This window comes from Diadema antillarum, unplaced genomic scaffold (assembly GCF_040938485.1).
Source record: "Diadema antillarum isolate AM-2024a unplaced genomic scaffold, OU_Dant_1.0 scf00000103, whole genome shotgun sequence".
NCBI classification, from domain to species: Eukaryota; Metazoa; Echinodermata; class Echinoidea; order Diadematoida; family Diadematidae; genus Diadema; species Diadema antillarum.
This window is the reverse complement of record NW_027270992.1, coordinates 3,400,091-3,418,216: the sequence shown is the minus strand read 5'-3', so window position 1 is coordinate 3,418,216 and position 18,126 is coordinate 3,400,091. Positions and strand designations below refer to the sequence as shown.

At 36.7% G+C, this 18,126-nt stretch overlaps 1 long non-coding RNA gene across 1 annotated transcript in view; it reads left to right on the top strand.

Moving 5' to 3' along the window:
- LOC139718941 (uncharacterized) overlaps positions 1 to 12,786 on the top strand; it is a 67,678-nt gene extending 54,892 nt beyond the window's left edge. Inside the window, exon 3 of the long non-coding RNA XR_011710055.1 lies at positions 12,629 to 12,786. This is a non-coding gene — a long non-coding RNA (uncharacterized lncRNA). The remainder of the gene's footprint in view (positions 1 to 12,628) is intronic.
- Positions 12,787 to 18,126: the final 5,340 nt, after the last annotated feature.

Genomic DNA, 18,126 nt, shown 5'->3' with positions numbered 1-18,126 from the left:
ACTCCAGTTCAATGATTACGACTCAAAAAAAAAAGAAGGGGTTTGTTGATGGTATTAATAATGATTAGGAATCTATAAAAAAAAAAAAAACCAAAAAGAGAATGGTTTGTTGATGCCATCTTGTAATGCTTGATATGTTTCCTGCTGACGGGATGACATCTCAATGTGATGGTTTTCTTCTCAGCTTCCTCCTGTCAGAGAGGCTACTGCTGTGACTGACATTAACTCGTCTAGACCATTTGGAGTGTTTCCTCTCCAAAACGAGCATATCCTCTTCTCTTACATGTCCCATTTATCGGTCATCCAAGTCCCCAAACTAAATGCAATGAATATATCAGATGTAGTAATATTCAAACACATCCTAGTAAAGAGGTATGTCATCATTCACATTGTGGTTTTAATACACATCTGTCATCTCGGTATTTGAAAGAAAAATCATGCATTTTTGCAGTGTTTTTAAATGTGGAAAAGTTGCACATTGATTGAATGGTTCATCAAAGTGCTCAAACTGTTGTACCATCAAAATTATTGAAGCAGGTACTGCATGTCAATTATTATATTCCTAATCAAATTTCGATTACATGTGATTACTGTTTTCCGTGATATACAATTGTATAGGGCCTAGGCCCTATGCTAGTATTGCATAAAACAAAACTGTGTTTCCCATGGATAATGGGGTCTAAATATGAAATTCAAAGCATAATTTTTTTCCTTTTTGGGGGGGAGGGGGACAGTAAGGGAATTGGAACTTGATGAATTAATAATAATCGTTGGGTTTTCAAGACAAGAATTCAGCAGAGGAGGTTTCCGAGACAAACAAATGATATTGTGCAGGGCAAGTGAATTTGCAGTGTTTATATGCAGTGCTCAGTATAATTTGGGACTGCAATTCAACACACATGTAGCCTTACAAGACCCACATACATATTCAACCTGTTAACCCCGTGGGAAATTATGATATCTTGGAGATGTTGACTGAGGTGCAGACGTTTGTAACCTTTTCCCTATTTGTAGAAGTTTATTTTAAAAAATGGAGTTGTTTTCCTTTGTTGCCCTGCTTAATCAGATCAAATATCCCTGTAGGCGCATATTCCTTTAAAAAACTGTAACAATTATTTTATTAGTGAAGCGATACATTTTCACACCATGCAACACACCATTGAATGGAAAACTTTGATTGCGTGTGTTGTCAGGCAAGCCCTAATCTTAAGATCTAAGGATAATAACACAGGAAATAAAAGAAAGAAAAGGAATTAAGGAAACCTTTAGGCAACTTTGTATTATGACAGATAATAAAAATGAATGTTTTACTTACTGATTACATCAGGAAATACAGTTTCGTTTGTTGCACACCCAATACAATACAAATACACTTGAGATCCCAGGTATCATACCAAGTTTCTGGAAACTGGTGCTTGTAAAGCAAACATTTCATGAGCTGTGTTCATGCTTTTAGTACTTACTATCTGGCCATGTTTATAATTCCCGGTACAAGTTGATGTCATAACCTTACGAGTACTTGACACAAATTGCTTCAAAGGTGGCTTTTCTCATTGGTGAAACCTGTGAATGAAACTTCCTATCTGTAGATTCTAGATGCATTGTGTACATTGTATTTACATAAGTAAGTCAAGCTGTTATTTTTTTTTTTTTTACTTATGCAGTACTGTTACATGTCTCATTCATACTCCTTGGATGTAAAGTGAATTTTCTGATCTGAATGAGGGCAAAAAAAAAAAAAAAAAAAAAAAAGACAGACCTATTTAATTATGATATGGACATGTTTTCTTCGTGCCATGGTACTGGTTAATAGTAATGGTAATGGTAATTTTGATAATGATGACGATGATCATTATTATGTTCTTGATGATAGTGACAAAATATGATATAAAATGCACTAATCCCATGATACTTGCCAAGAAAACAAAGCTAATGAATAATAAACTGAAGAAAGAGAATGTTACGGAACAGTGTACTTCAAGTTGAAATGGTACATCACTAGGCATTAGAATATTCATTAGAATATCATATCAAAATCAACGAAGGATGGAGGGAGGGGGGTGGGGCTTTGACTGGCAATGTCTCCGTGTCTGATTTGAATATGTTTGTGTGTGTGTGTTTTTTTTTTTTGGGGTAGTGGTTCTGACAGTTATACCAGTATATGAAATATGATATCATTTTTATGTTGCCGGGGTAGACTCATTACACAGCTACACTTGCAAATATCTGATAGTTATATCACATTAAATATACTGGTAGTCTGTATATTTATATGCTCTCCAAGTTTGCACGAACTTTCATCATTCGATGAAAGATTGATGTGATCGTACCTTTCCAATGGTGAAACTTGTGAATTATGAGAAAGCTATTTGGGTTTTACTTTTTAAACAAAAATAACGCAAAGAATATAAACAGTGGCAACAATTTAGTTTATTCTTTTTTTTTTTCATTCTTTCAATGAACAATATAAAATACAACACCTACCCAGCATAACACTGGATTAAGATGAATACACAAGGCACAGACAACATTATTAACAGAGAAGTGTGCTATTTGAAACTGTGTTGTTAGTTGAATGACTGGTCAATTACAAATGTATAGAGCACTTGAGGAAATCATGAACATAAAAATTACCACCACCACCACCGCCACCACCTACAACAACAACAAAAGTCCCTCGACAATAAAATATATCCCCAACTACACCACAAATTGTGTAAATATATGGTGAGTTCTGATTTAGAGCACAATGTAAACCAAGTCCACGTAGCGCTATAATGTAGTTATTTCAATGATTATGTTCCAATGGAAAGGTTTTTAGAAGAAGAAGAAGAAAAAGAATGCTTGACTTCTCATGCATCTGGAAAGCCTGAGCACACTGATATATATTCAAGAAACCATGACAACACAAACATGGCATGGCCTTCAGGTATCATTAGTACAGAGTTTGTGAAGGACATTAGGATAATGAAAGGAACTTTTATGGAAGCATACACTGTACAAATAAGTATTGTGAGCTTGACATTGACCTATTACTTGAAAGTGTTGGAACAATAGTAAATATTTGATTCATTTGCCTCAACTTCTCATTTTATGTTTTCCGTAGCAGTGATTCTTTCACAGGAATAGCCTACTATACAAAGGGTTTTTTTATTTTTTTTTTTAAACTGGGAGGGGGGGGGGGATGGGATGTGAAAGGTTTGGATATTTTAGGTTTTTGTGGCAAAATGACTGGTCTATTGAAAGTATGCCTTTTCATTAATTCTTAGAGAGAGAGAACTTGCCAGCAACACAAAAGAAATGATTAAGAAATTTAAGCCATCAATTCTCACTGGAAATTGTTGAATATTAGATATTCTTTATTTCTTGTCCTGTTGAGGGTGGATTTGTTATTCATGCTAGGTGTCAGAATGGATCATCAGTCTTTATACTCAAACTAAGTCTGTCACATCAAACATATACCTATTGGCTATCTGTGGTATAAAAGAGAAAGAGAGAAAAAATATTGTGAGTAGGAGTACTACTGGGGAGAGCAGACTGGTCCTGTATGAATTATGATGATTAGTCTCTTTACTATGCAAGTTTGAACAACTTCTCTTGTTGGGAAGAAAAGAAAACCCATATTCAGATGCCAATATTCATGTGATTATATACAAAGTCACTTTCACAGAGGGAGTTCAAAGGTCATAAAAATACAACAAACAGAAAGCATCCGCTCGCCCGTGTACATTAAACTCTTTGGAATGCCATGGACTTGATGCCTTTGTCCCTTGGCTCGGTCACATGTTTTCTTACCAAATCATTTGAACTGCACTTATGAAATAAAAGAATGAAAAGCCCCACACACAAACATGCAAATGCATGCACACACACTACAGAAAGGAAAGCAACCCTGAGGGCAGGTGAAATTTTGTGACATAACATAGTCATGAGTGCAATTTCATTTTTTTTTTTCTAATTGCAAAACAGCTACCTGAGAAGAAGATGAAATGTTACCGTGAGTTTTAGTTGATAAAGACAAATATTGATCATATTTTTGTAAAGGCGATGCTGCAAAATGATGCCACATTAGATGATTATCTTCAAGTGTTTGATTTTTTTGAAGCTCAATCAGAACCTTTCATTTTTATGTACATGTATATATACTTGATACTCTTTCTCCTTTTCCAGATTAGATAAAATATGAAAAGTTTTGTCTTCGGAGTATCCCACATTGATGAGGTGATTTTGATGGTGAACAAATATTTCATTACTAAATGCTTTTAAATTCAGTTATCTGCAAATTTGACATGCGTACAGAACAGATGTGCAGCACTTAGAGGATTTGGGTTTCTATTGTACTATTAAAATGGAAATAATATGATTGTAGATTCAAAGTTTCCTGGGGTAGAAAAAAAAAGGGGGGTAGGGCATTGTGTAGGAAAGGGTCTTTATATGAACTGTACCACACAATAGTTGACCAGTTTAGCATAAAAACATCACAGATGTGATTGTTTTTTTTTTTTTACAGTTGAATGTGATTACAATGCAAAGGCAAATTCTTTCTGTAGAGCAAAGAATTGATGGCAAGTTTATTCAGAGAATGTTTGCAATCTCACCCCTATGTGTAATAAACAGTAAAAACTAAAATGATGAGGAAATATGAATGTGTGGCAATGTGAAAGCAAAAATAAATAGGGGCTGGATCTGGATGGGTTTTACTATTATGTGGTCAGTAAGGAATTATCGTGGTCATGCATTCAGTTTGTGCCCAGCCTGGGCAAACATTTTTGTGGTTGCGCAAAAGGTGTTTCATTTTGAAGGATTCCTAGGCTAGACGGGCACAACAGGATTGGAAAGAATGCTGCAAACAAAAAAGGAATAGAAACTGACTGGCAGGGCCATGCAGGCACATTGCAGCCTCATGTCTCCTAGAAGACTGTTCTAAAAACTCCTGTTTGCCTTTTGTGTTGGTTATGCACGGCAGAGATCCAAATTTAGATTATATTTCAACCAGCTTTCCGCAGAATGTTAATCTCCCATTGTTGCTGGTGAGTACCTAACGGGTATGAAATACTAATCAGATTTCCTATTATCACAGAGTGTGCAGGTTTTTCAAGTAGGTTTTATTTTCTTTCTTTTTTGTGCTCTTGTGAATAAGCAACAAAGTATTCTGTGCAAATGTTTTTTGACCAGTATCAATGCGAAAATGTGCACACTTCAGATAGGAAAGCAGGTATGATATATTCTGTCTATTTAAATCTACTTTCAGTTTTTTTTTTCTCAATTCTACTCATTTTGCTATTTTCATGTATCAAAATCACCTGAAAATTTAGATTTCCAATTTTTTTCATAAAAAAAGACCCATCAATATCATCCCTGGAAAGTGAGTGCATGTTGTCACAATTTTTATGTGAGACTTGCCCACTTGTGATTCCAAAACAAAGTAGAAAGTACTGCAAGAACACAAATCTTTGCCAAGACCATAGGCATAGTACATTGATGCCATACAAGTGATCACGTATCCTTTGAATTAAAAGAAAACAAAACAAAATAAAACCCTTGAGCTGGATCGTGATCTGGATTACCACCAAAAACTAATCACATCTTCCTTACACCACAACAGATGTGTCCTGAATGTGTCAGCAATATCTCTTCTTAACTTTTGGAGAAATTACTAAAAGGAAAAAAAAATACAAGAAACCATGGACAAGCAAACACATATGCTGACAGAATACATATTTACCTCCTTGGCAGAAAAAAAAAACAGCTGCTAACAAATGTACAGTATCCTTCCATATAAAGTTTTAAGTTTTAACATTAATGTTTTCTGAAGGAATTGTTGGGGAAGTTAATCAATGTTGGGATCCTATGTAGGTCTAGCATTTTACTCCGTTTATCATCAGAACATAACAATACATTGAGACTTCTATCAAGAGTAATTTTCCGCCATTTTTTATGAATTTCTAATCATACAGATAGTATTTCAACCCTACGGCCCTCTTTTTGAACCCACAACTCGGGAGGGGGTACCAGAAAAGTGATTATCAAACTTTGTATACCGGAAGGCTGACTTGTCCAGCCTGGAATTTCCATGGTCACTTTGGACTTGTCATTGGCCAGCACCAGCAGGGTTCTTTTTGGTGTTATTCCCTTTATTATGTGATTACTGGTAGATATGTAGATGATGTAGAATACTTTGAAACCTGTGGAATCCATGGCACTTGGAAGAAATAGGATACAACAGAAAAATAAAATTTTCTTGGAACTCATATTTTTGTTTGTTTGTTTGTTTGTTTGAAGGAAGGAAAAAAAAAATCAGTTTTGACTGGAATATCAAATCTCGTAGAATGAAAACATGATTCATCTTCTCCCCTCAGGCAGCATTTAAATTGGCTGCAAACAGTAACAGCGTGCAGGGTACAAAGTGCAGTAAGTGTTTGATGTGAATTTCACTGATAACAATGGCTGGAGTTTCATGCAAAGAGCTTTCGCTGTATCATTTGATCACTTTGCAATTGTTGGAAGAATCTCCCACAATAAATCAAGAGAGAATGAGATGTATTCATGGCAATCATGATTCATTCTGCATTGAGAAGATCCAGTACGGTAAGGGAAAGTGAAACGGCTCTCCAACAGTACAATATATTGTAGTTTAAAAATGATTGTTTTTAAATGCGTTAAAAAGTAAGAATATGCAAGTGAGTGAATTTACCATGTATTAGTATTTCCCCACAGATAAGAATTTGAAGGAAAATCATTTCAGAAGTGGTCTACCAGCATGATAGCCCTGTCCTGATATACAGTCAAACCTGTCTAAGAGGCCACCTGCCATATGCAGCCACAGAAAATCCCCTAAGAGAAAAGCCCTGTTAAAGACCCTGTGAATAGTGGCCACCTGTCTATAATGGCCACAATTTTTTTCTCCCTTGAGTGGCCGCTGTAGACAGGTTTGACTGTAACTTATTGATAATATCTCGATTTGACTGTAAATACAGCATAATTTTCAACTAATTTGTCATACACAAGTATATTTCTTTGTCTATATTTTAGCATCATGGAGCCACCACAGTATATATCCAGTGTTCTCCATATTTGAACTAATATCTGAGATCCCAAACCAACCAAACACAAACAAGCTAATAAGTATGATATATGGCTGGACGGAGTTCATTGTTCAAGAGCAGTCCAGTGACAGTTAGATATACTTGTTGTCAAAATGTGCTAATCAAGCAAGCTGATAAATCACAAGGAAAGATTGTCATCATAGGGCAATACAGGCCTGAACAAACAAATTAACAGAATTTATTGTGATGTTGTCTTGAGGCAAACCTAAGATGCCAACTCTTACAGGGGCAAACATTCATGGAAGATTTTTTAATTCTACCTTTAAAAGACTGCAATATAGTGCACCTACCCTTAATTATTTTACAGCTTATACGATGTCAACCTTCCTCAAAGGGTCCCGTGTCACTGTCTTATTTTATCACCCAATAAAGTTTGTAAATGCATATAATGTTACACTGGAATCATGAACAGAGTGGACAGGCATCATTTGTTGTGGAAGTTTATGGAATTAGTGGTCTTTTGAGAGATAAGAGATCTGAAGAATAAAACAGAGCAATGAGTAACATTATATAGATGATGACTGGCGGGGGAGGGAACATACCAAATGTTCCACCTTGAAGGGTTTGAAATGCTATTGAGGGACTTATAGCCTCCCGAAATAGCATTTCAAACTCTGAGGGTGGAACGTTTGGTACATGTTCCCAACAGCATGTTATATAATATAATATAATATGTTATATAATATGGGTTAGTCAAATCTGCTTTTTCACATTGTATGGAATATAGGCAAATTTATATGTGTGAAAAATATGAAGAGTTTGTTCGCAAAAACCGATAAGTCCATTTATGAAGATTTTAAAGTTCAGTCTCTGTCATAAAGTACAAAATAATACCTTTTAAATTATATATTGGTCACTGCATATAAAGGTACATTTTTGAAGTTATGGTCAAAAGAAGCAAAAATTTTCTTATTATTCTCTTTATTTTTCTAGACCTTTAATCGCAAATATCTCCATTTGGCAAATATGGACTTATCGGTTTTTGCGAACAAACTCTTCAATCGTTCAATCATTTGGTAAAGTTTGTCATTTGTTACGTGCAAATGTTTTCCCGTGGGAGAACATTACAAAAATGTTCTGCCCATGGGCAAACATAACCAATGTGCCTCCATCACCTGACTTTGTTTAGCCAATCACTAACCGGTATTTGACTAACCCATTTAATATTACAAAATGTTTGTTTACATACCTGATGCTACTTTGAAATCGCATGCATCATGGCATAAAACTAGAAAGGCTGGGTAATTGTAATACTGCTGTTAATTTGATGAAATTTGACCATAGATTCAAGTGTGCTTTCAGAAAATTACCCCAAGCAATTAACTCATTGAGGACGGACTGACTTCGCTACAACATGCATTTCCCATAGACCCCTGCCCGAGTATACTCGGGACTCGTCCTCAACGGGTTATGAACAAGTAGAATTATAAAAGTAAAAGTGCAAAATTCAGTAGGATCTCAATTTGTGTTTGATAGTCAATATGTAGAATGGGCAAGATTGTCAATGTAATAAGTAGGAGGTACAATTGTACGTATACTTGTGCCTCTATTTGGATAAACACCTGAATATACACCATATACAATGTACATCAGAGTGAGTGCAGGTGCTTTCTTGTATCATTGAAATGTCAATATGCGGATGACTCATACAGATGATTTACATTGATTTGTGTTTGCTCTTGTACAAGTTTTGTCTCTGTTACACCATACAAAGACGGGCTGCGCCTTGGGCATTGTTGAAACAGACATGAAGAAATCAATCAGACATGGCAAATGCGTAGGCATCCTATGAAAAAGCTTTTGTTCTGGTTGACAAAAGAAAAGACAGATTCGTGCCCACACTTTGGGGGGTACATGCCTGTGCAGCTGGGTTTGTGGTCACTGACCTGTTGAATTTAGGGTCTCGCACACATTTCTCTTTATATCCTAATAGGATAAGACTGGGGAGTTGTCTCTCAAACCTTCCTGGCAATACCGTACAGGATGTTCATTGTACGTGCATGCCGTAGGAAGAATGCAGGGAAATTCGGAGGTCATGTGACATTCTGTTGATTGAAAAAGATATTTGAATCAAAGCTAATTTGCGTGGGATTTGCTCTGAATGGCCAAATATATGCTGTAATCATACACATTTACAATTGACTATGATGATTTTGTCAGAACGTATCATATTTCAAGAGAGGTATGTGAGAAAACCATCTTGCGGAGACCATTGAAGGTGAATCATTTTGCGGGTGTTTTGTGGAACCGTGCAAGGTCTTTAACTCTTTCATTGCCTTGGTGACGGTGTTGCACCATTTACTCCAGCATGGCTCAAGGCACTAATCCAGTAGATTAGCAGTTAGGCTAGTGCTCAAACCACAGTGGGAATACTCACATGCAACACCTTACTCATATGGAACAGTAATGAACTCTGGTGACTCATGGTTGAAGCCATGACTTTCAGACACCTGTGAGAAAAATGACCAGGGGGGCATTTCATGAAGGAACTTGTCAGATAAAATGTCCGACAAGTTCAGAGAAATCAGCCAATCGGACGAAAGAATGTCTCAAAACTTGTCGGATATAATTGACTTGTCAGATATTTTATTCGACAAGTTCCTTCATGAAATGCCCCCCAGAAGTCCTTTAACCCTCTGTGTGCCTTAAGTGCTGATTGTCACAGAAAATCCCATAACATTGTATACATCGTCCAAAGTCCCTGGCACAAAAGGGGTTAAACAAATAAAAGGTTTGAATTTAAATGGAAAGTCTATTCCACATTCAAATTTTACTGATTAGATGATGAAAGCAAATACCCCGTTACAATCCGACTAAATCTTGCATAAATTAGGCATTTTTCTTAGAAAACGGCTGTCTAGACACAAGTAAATAATGAGTGGGGTTATGGAATCCTACAAATGTATCATTGCCTCTTGTTGTCCCATTGCATGAACAAGCATACATTGTGTACCTGTACATATTGATGTCAAATAGTCCATTATGTTATAGCTTCATAACTCCGTAAAACTACCACCACTCCCCCATAAAATTTATCAGTGCTACAGTGTACATGCGTATCAATACATCTCTTCAATACATCTCTTGCTGGCTGGCTTGAGGCAAAGAATGTGTATGGTGTCTAGAGCTTTTGATTCCTATCAAGTACAGACAAAACAATAGTGTTCAGCTAATTGGAGATATGATAACAGTCCAGAAATGTTGTCTTCCCATTTTTAAGTCTACTACATTGGAGATAAAAATTTTAAATATACTGTTTATATCACACTGTGTCCCAATGTAAGCCAAAAGTTGAAGATTGATGTGTTAGCTTTTTAGCAGTGTAAGAATATGTTTCCATCAGAAAGTTAAATCTTCAAACACATTTTAACCACGTGGTGATGATTTTATTTCATAGAAAACGGGAAAGATGTATACAGTGCATACAATACCCACCTGCAGACACATTAGTATGTGTGTGTATGTGTGTGTGTGTGTGTGTGTGTGTTCATGTGTGTGTGTGTGTGTGTGTGTGTGTGTGTGTGTTCCTTTACTTTAATCAACACAGAGGCATGTCACATATTGGCATGGTGTAGTCTTGATTCAGTACTATAGATGGTTGAAATTCTTATGCATTCATTGTTTTTGTTATATCTTTGTTAAATTAATTCTCTCTATATATATATTCTGTATCCATTCATTTGTGTATTTATGTACTTAATACATATATGTATGTATAGATGTCTTATTTTATTATTCATAGAGGTATTTCATCTATTTGTGTATTTTCATATTCATATGTAATTATTTATTAATCTATTTACATGTAACAACTGAAAAGTGACCATAGAAATCGACAGATTGTTAGCATGCCTCTTGAGAGACAGATACAGGGTTTGTTCATCTATATTCATGTAATGAGGGAGCGAGATAAAACTGAGCTGAAACAAGACTACAGGCACCTGCAGACTGCTATTAAAGGTGGTTAAAGTTCATCTGTTGGTGGTAGTCTAATACACTGAGTCGATATGCTATGTGTGTCTATGTAGTGTGCAAGAAAGATGCGTTCATCAGATCATCACTCGGTAATGAGCTTACAGCCTTAACCTTCGAAGTTACTAGCCAATTCTAAATGTTCTTTTTTTTTTTTTTTAGTAGGGGTACAACTACAAGTAGGTTATGTGAACACTTACAGGAAATGTACTCCATTTCCAGACATGCATCAATACATGTTTAATTTTTCTTTCTTCTTTGTTGTTGATTTTTTTTTGTCAATAGGATACACTGTACACCATGGTAATTTTAGGTTTATCCACTTCTATCAGTTCTGAATCCTTCTGATATACAGTCCACCTTGCGTAATAAGTCAAATCCAAGGGGACCAGAGAATGTTCTTTGACGTACATAAAATTTGACTAGTAATGAAATTGACATGATTATATTAACTCCATCCGGATTAGAATTTTCTTTGACTAACCCAATTTTTAAACTTGTGGAAGGTTGGCTATGCATGATATAGGATTAATCCATGAAGTATATCAAAGCATGTAACGAAAATTTGAGAGATCGCAGGAAAACAAGATTGATAATGATGTCATATCAATTTGTGCAAGAGAACAATCAAGAAATAATTCAAATTCATGAAATTCTTCGGTCGAGATGTTTTTATTGCAATTGATTGACTGTCAATTTGTTTGAAATTTCAGTTTGAAATGTATGTCAATCAGTTGCAATCAAGAAATTTGCAGCTAGTAGATTGCATAAGATCATGTCATACATGCAGATATGACTCTTTTGTTGAATCTTGAATTGCATCCTAAAGTGGCATACATTATGTCTCGTCTCCCAGTTATCTGCATGTTACATATAGGCCTACACACATATATTCCTGTAATTAATTACATGAATGTCACATCATGTTATTGAATCGAATATATTCCATGTGTCTAGCATCGACTGACCATAGATTATAATACCCCACTGAGTCTGTAAGGACAACATGCAGTAAACATGTTGGAAAAACCCATGCAGCTTCACTACTACATGTTCGTGCATGAACATGTCAATTTGAAGCATACTTGAATGTTGTTCGTGTTATTACAAGGTATGAAGGTTATTTAAATGGAGTTGCCAACCCCATTTAAAAGTCTTGGTATCAACTGTCTACCAGCAAAAGCAGAGAATGTGTCCCGAGTCTTTTATTACCAATGATCATCGTAGTTAGAGTGGCACTTAAAAAAACAAATTGTTATCAAAGAGAGCAACAATAAAAAAGTTACACTGTGTACTGCCTACCTTCTCATTCTGTCGACAGCAAAGAGTAGAAGGCTACTCCTGATAATTATGTAAGAAATTTTTTAAGCGACACCACTGACTCGTTGAAAATATCCGCTACATTGTAGTGGCTATTTCAGTATAGTCATATTATACACTTTAGTGATGTAAAACCTTATTTCACTTTGGACCCACAATTTTGTTAAATGCATGACATCATCATTGCCTTCTTATAATGTTCATCTTTCTTATTTTAAATCTTTCCTTAGAGCTACTACTGAAGTGACAAAGAAGCCAGTCTTTTTTATCCAGAGGGAGGGAGCTGTATTGACAGATGACAAGATGGCAGCCTTGGGCATGGCTCTTCCCTCAGTGAAACGTACGCTTCAGAGCATGGTGCTGATGATGATTGTTCTGGTGTCAAATGTCTGTGGTAAGTCATTGTGACATAAAATATCTACTTGAGGGTAACAGCTTTGTGATTTGAAGACCAGCAAATCTTTACCAGCTTTGGTCTCAAGATGTCACAGGAAAATCATTTGATGCACTTTACCTCACATAATTCTGAGTATGAAGTAGAAACATAGAAAATCCCCCCTCCCCAAAAGGGAAACAAACAAAAAAAAGTGAAACAAAACAGAGAGTACTTGTTGATGTAGGTTATTGAAATAAAGTTATTTGATGAGATATGTTTGCCATTTTCAGCTTTCTTTTTCTCAAATGTGAATGAGACAACTTCATAATTTTTACCCCCAATTATTTGTTACCAAGTTCTGTGCAGCATTCAGAAATGCTCATAGACTTTGGACAGGATGCAGCAGGTTCCTGTATGCAATTAGTGACTTTGTAAAACCACTGGTGTATTAAAGAGTTATACCACTAGAGATAAGATAAAAGTCAGTACTGACCATCTTCAAATACTATTAAACAAGATATATTCGCAGCATGAAATTTTGGCGAGTTGGAGCTGATGGCCTTTTTCGTGACACGAAATTCTTGCAAATTACCAATGCATTTTAATTTTGTTAAATCGGCTCTTGAACAATCTGCAAATTTAAAATGTGTTGCCGAAATTTCTGATTTGACAGTATTTCGCCATGGATGTGAAAAAAATTACAGCAAGGCAGGAAGCAGACTTTGGTCAATCCTTCAAACTATCAAATAGTGTGTCATCATTACCTTAACTGTGATTGATACAACACATACATTATAACATGCCTTTGGTCACAATTATCGCAAGCAAAATGGCAGGCATGTAGAATGCACACACACGAGAGCGCAACGTATGTGTATCATCTGCCCACGATTTGCCTTCACTTTCAAATACAATTTTTGCATTTTGAGACGATTTATTTTGATAATTTTTGCATACAAATATGTTCTTTATCTCAAATAGAATTGGAACATAAATATATATGGCGACTATTTTTGAGCTTAGTGATTTGCATCATGGGCAACAAATCAGAACACGGTACGCCGTTCTGTGCATATGACGTTGCGATTCTCCGCGAATGATATGGCCCTGTTGCGCCCAGGAGCATACAAAATTGAAGGATGTTTAAGCGTGGATATGGCTAAGCTATCATCTCATCATATGATGAAGGCAGTGAGTGAAATTGTTCCTTAGCGATGATCTAGGTGAACTATTCAAAGATGATATGAAGGTAGAATAGGTTGAGAAGCTAAAGCCAAGCCATGTCCTGTGGGCAATTTTTAATTTAATTCTCCACCCCCACCCCCCCCCCCCCCCCTTCCTACCAAAATATGACCTGACACTGTTTTTGGTCTCAGGACATGTAAACAGTCGAATGAGGCGGGGCGCATTTTATGAAATGCATCCTTCCGGAAGCATGGACCGTCTGCGTTCGACAGACGCATGTCGAACGCACAGAGGGGGATATCATGTCGCAGTGGACTCACTCATCAGTGTATGTATTGCATGCTTCATTTCGAGCTTAGTCCGGCGGTATAGGTTTCATGTCAACCTCGTGGCCTATGGTGATATATCTATGCGCCTATTATATTTCAGCATAATTCAATTATACCGTGAGGAGGGAAGGACCTTGTATTATGTAATTCTTTCACTCAAGTGATTAATGGACATCAATTAGAGCTGCTTCACTTGATATTTCAGTGGAACAAGTTTTAGATTTATCGTTTTAATAAATGCTGTAGTCTTGAAATTCAAACCTTATTCTATCCAGCTATTGTATTGTACGAGATGCAACAATCATGTGATGTGCACACGCTGCTTGGCGAGTGACCGAAACATCATACCACGGAGCTGATACCAAGCTTTCCAATGGAATTTTAGTTTATGAGCGTACAATGCATGTGCTCATAGTCAAGTTCATTAAAAGTATTTATTTTTGTGTGTGTGTGTGTGTGTGTGTGTCCAAAGAAACCTCTGACCATGAAGTCTCTATCATTGTGATAGGCCTACAATTTGTAATTCGAAACTAACTGTCAGGAGTGATTGTGGCTACTCAGTGTATTGGGAAGGTTAAATATCAGGACAGTTGTGCAACAGAATAGAGAAGTACGCTACACATTGTACTGTTCCAGGGACTATCCCTGGATTATGAAATTGTACATGTACTCTTATCCCAGTCTTGCTGGACATAATGAGGGTGAGAGGGAAAAGGGGGTGGGGGAAGAGACATCTAATCTATCCTGTCAGGAGGACCTACAGTGTATGTATGTATATCACTCACTCTCAGAGCACAGAAACAAATACAATGTAAGCATACAAAACACTGCGATACCAGAAATATTTGTGGCATGAATTTTCACAAAATGGAGCAGACCTTTTTTCATGACACAAAATTGTCGCAAATTACCACATTGTGTAGACAAGAACTTTCATGTTCATTTTGATTTCATGAATCTTGGCTTCTCTCGAAATTCATGAAAAATTCTGGTTTTACAGTTTAGTACTTGTACAGTGTATCTATGCTGCAGTAGTACATAGGCCACAGAGTATTTAAAAGCAGATAAGTTGTGGCTTGATAGCGACACCCTGGTCTGATAACCTAAATTTGACCCTAGGTCTGTGTAGTCGCTGCACTGGACCAACAATTAATTACGATACATGAGATCTATCCCGTATCCCCTTTAACTTTCATGACCTCATTTTTTTTTTTTCTGGGCACAAAAGCAAAATGAAAACATATCCTTGCCAATAAGCAGACCTGCTTCCATACCGAGGGTACGCTGTTCATCGTTTCTTTAATGAGCTTGGCAGACTGTTGAGACATGAGCAAGGAATACCACTAAGGATATTAGGTGTCAATCTTTTGCCTGGTGCCACGGTGCAATATCTTGTCACCAGCTTCTTTACATAGCTCGTTTACACCTCACGTCACCTGCTGAAGGCATCAACTTGTATGTGGAGGTATTTGTTGTGCGCATTTCACATAAATGGAGATTGTATTGCATCTTGACTATTTACACTTACAAGCAAATCCTATAAATTTTGAAATTATCATTTTTTTTGTGTGTGAATGAATTTATCTTTTCGTTAATATACAAGTACCGCATTTTTATTCTTTCAAATGCTACATTGATTTGGGCTGAGTGTAGAAAAAGGTGACATAACATTTGCTCCTGTGACAATTGCACCTGTTTGCTCCTGTGACAGTTGCTCCACCCTTATTTTCTCCAAGGACTTTAATAGGGTTCTCATTTAGGGTCACGGTTGTGATAGGGTTTCAGGTTTAATTTGATGTGAGGATTAGAATTAAAGGTATTAAAGATTATGTTTGTGGGTAGAATTTATGTTTGGCTTTAAGAGTGCAGATTTTTCATGGGAACAATTGTTGCAGGAGTAAATGTCATGAATAAAACATTTTATGCTCTCCCAAATTATTACAATTTATGGGCACATGGACACACAAAAAACTTGCACAGAATTGCCTTTGATCCACCTCCTTGCTTCCTCAACATCATAGCACAGAGATAAAGGATTGGCCTAGAAATGCAAATCGATCATGCAAATACTGATTGTATCATCTTAGGCATAGTTGAAGAGTTCTGGAGGTGGCTGGGTATCTATTGAGGTGTGGTGGTGATGTTGAACACGTCATGGAGTTGACATCCGAAGGTAGCGGCTTACCGTGGATTAAATCCTGGCATTTGAAGATCTTTTCTGCACACAGAAGCTAAGTCCCTCCTTTGCCTTGGTTCCTAAAGCTGCGGAATTATTGGTGGGAGTTGGGGTGGGGGGTGGGGGTGGAGATGGTTGTAGCTCTCTTTAACTTTAGATACCAAGCAGACTAGCTAAAGTCTTTAGCTACCAAGCAGACAAGCTAAAGTCCCATTGTGATCTTCCCATTGGCTGAATGACTTTGGAGAAGCCATCCATACTTTCTCAAGAACATGCTGATTCTTTGATGTGGTGAGTTACTTGTGTGATAAAGATTAGCCATGGAGCAAGATATTTCTGTTACAGCTCCTCTACTGCCCTCGCTTGAATGGAAAGAGACACTGAAGGACAGACGACTGTATTTTTTTCCCCCTCCATCAAAAATAAGAGAGGACATCAATATCCCAATAAGTAACTATAATGATTGTAGACACCACGGCCACACTGTATGAAATCAGCTCTGTCTACATTCATTTGTTGCCATGGTTGTTTCAGGGACAATATTCACAATATGTCTATGGGTTTGAATGCTTTCATCGGCTGTGTGACCTTGATGGAGATACAAAAACACAGTGAGCTTGTTGAGTAGGATCCTTTTAAATAGATAGGTATAAATTGACAATAGCAACAACAAAAAAGAAAAAAGAGGGAAAAAAAAGGAAGGCTGCAGGTGATTGCTCAATGAAGAGCTGCATGTGTGGGAAGATGTTTTAATTTTTTAATGGCCTGTCTGCTTGTATTATTTGCCTTCAGCTGTTTGGAATCTCTTCTCTGTAATGTTGTTAGTTCAGTATATCAATCTACATGGAAAGTGCCCTTGCTTTACTGAATATACAATATATTTCATAAAAGATAAATGGGAAAATCCTAGCAAACACATGAAATATACATGCATGTGTGTACATGCAGGGGCGGATCCAGGAATTCTGTAAGGGGGGGGGGGGTGCAAACATAATTTTTGGTGCTGCTTCCAGGTTTCATCTCATTGTTTTCTTTTTATTTCTTTTGTTGTAACAACAAATAAAGAGGGGGCGTGCACACGGTGTGCCCCCCTCTGGATCCGCCACTGACATGTATATAACAGGTAAGTTAGAAACAGCAGATAGTAGAACACTATGTGAATATTAATGAAGAGAGTTTATGGCGTGGTATATTCTGGGAAATGTATTTAGAGAAAATCTCTCATACCTCCCCAATGTAGTGGTCATATTGTTTTACCAAATAAGTGAGTCCCAACTACCCATCAAAGTTCCATTTTGACAGCATTAAAGGTATAACCAAAACCCAAAGAGCAATTTGGATTGAGTGAAAGCAGCAACATTAGTACTAATAGTAGAATACATCAGTGAAAGTTTGAGGAAAATCAGACAATAGATCCAAAAGTTATGAATTTCAAAGTTTTGGTATTGGAACCACTGGAGAAGGAGACTACTAGAGTTCATGACGTCATGTTTGGACAACAATATAAAGAGAATTCCACAAAAATTCATTATTTGTGAATAATTACAAATTCCATCAACTTGAAACTGACATATGGTAAGGGTAGTAATAATTCCCCCTGCTTTCTGAAAGTGGTTATTCATTCTTTCATTATGCTAGAAAAGTGAGAGCATGTTGAATTTT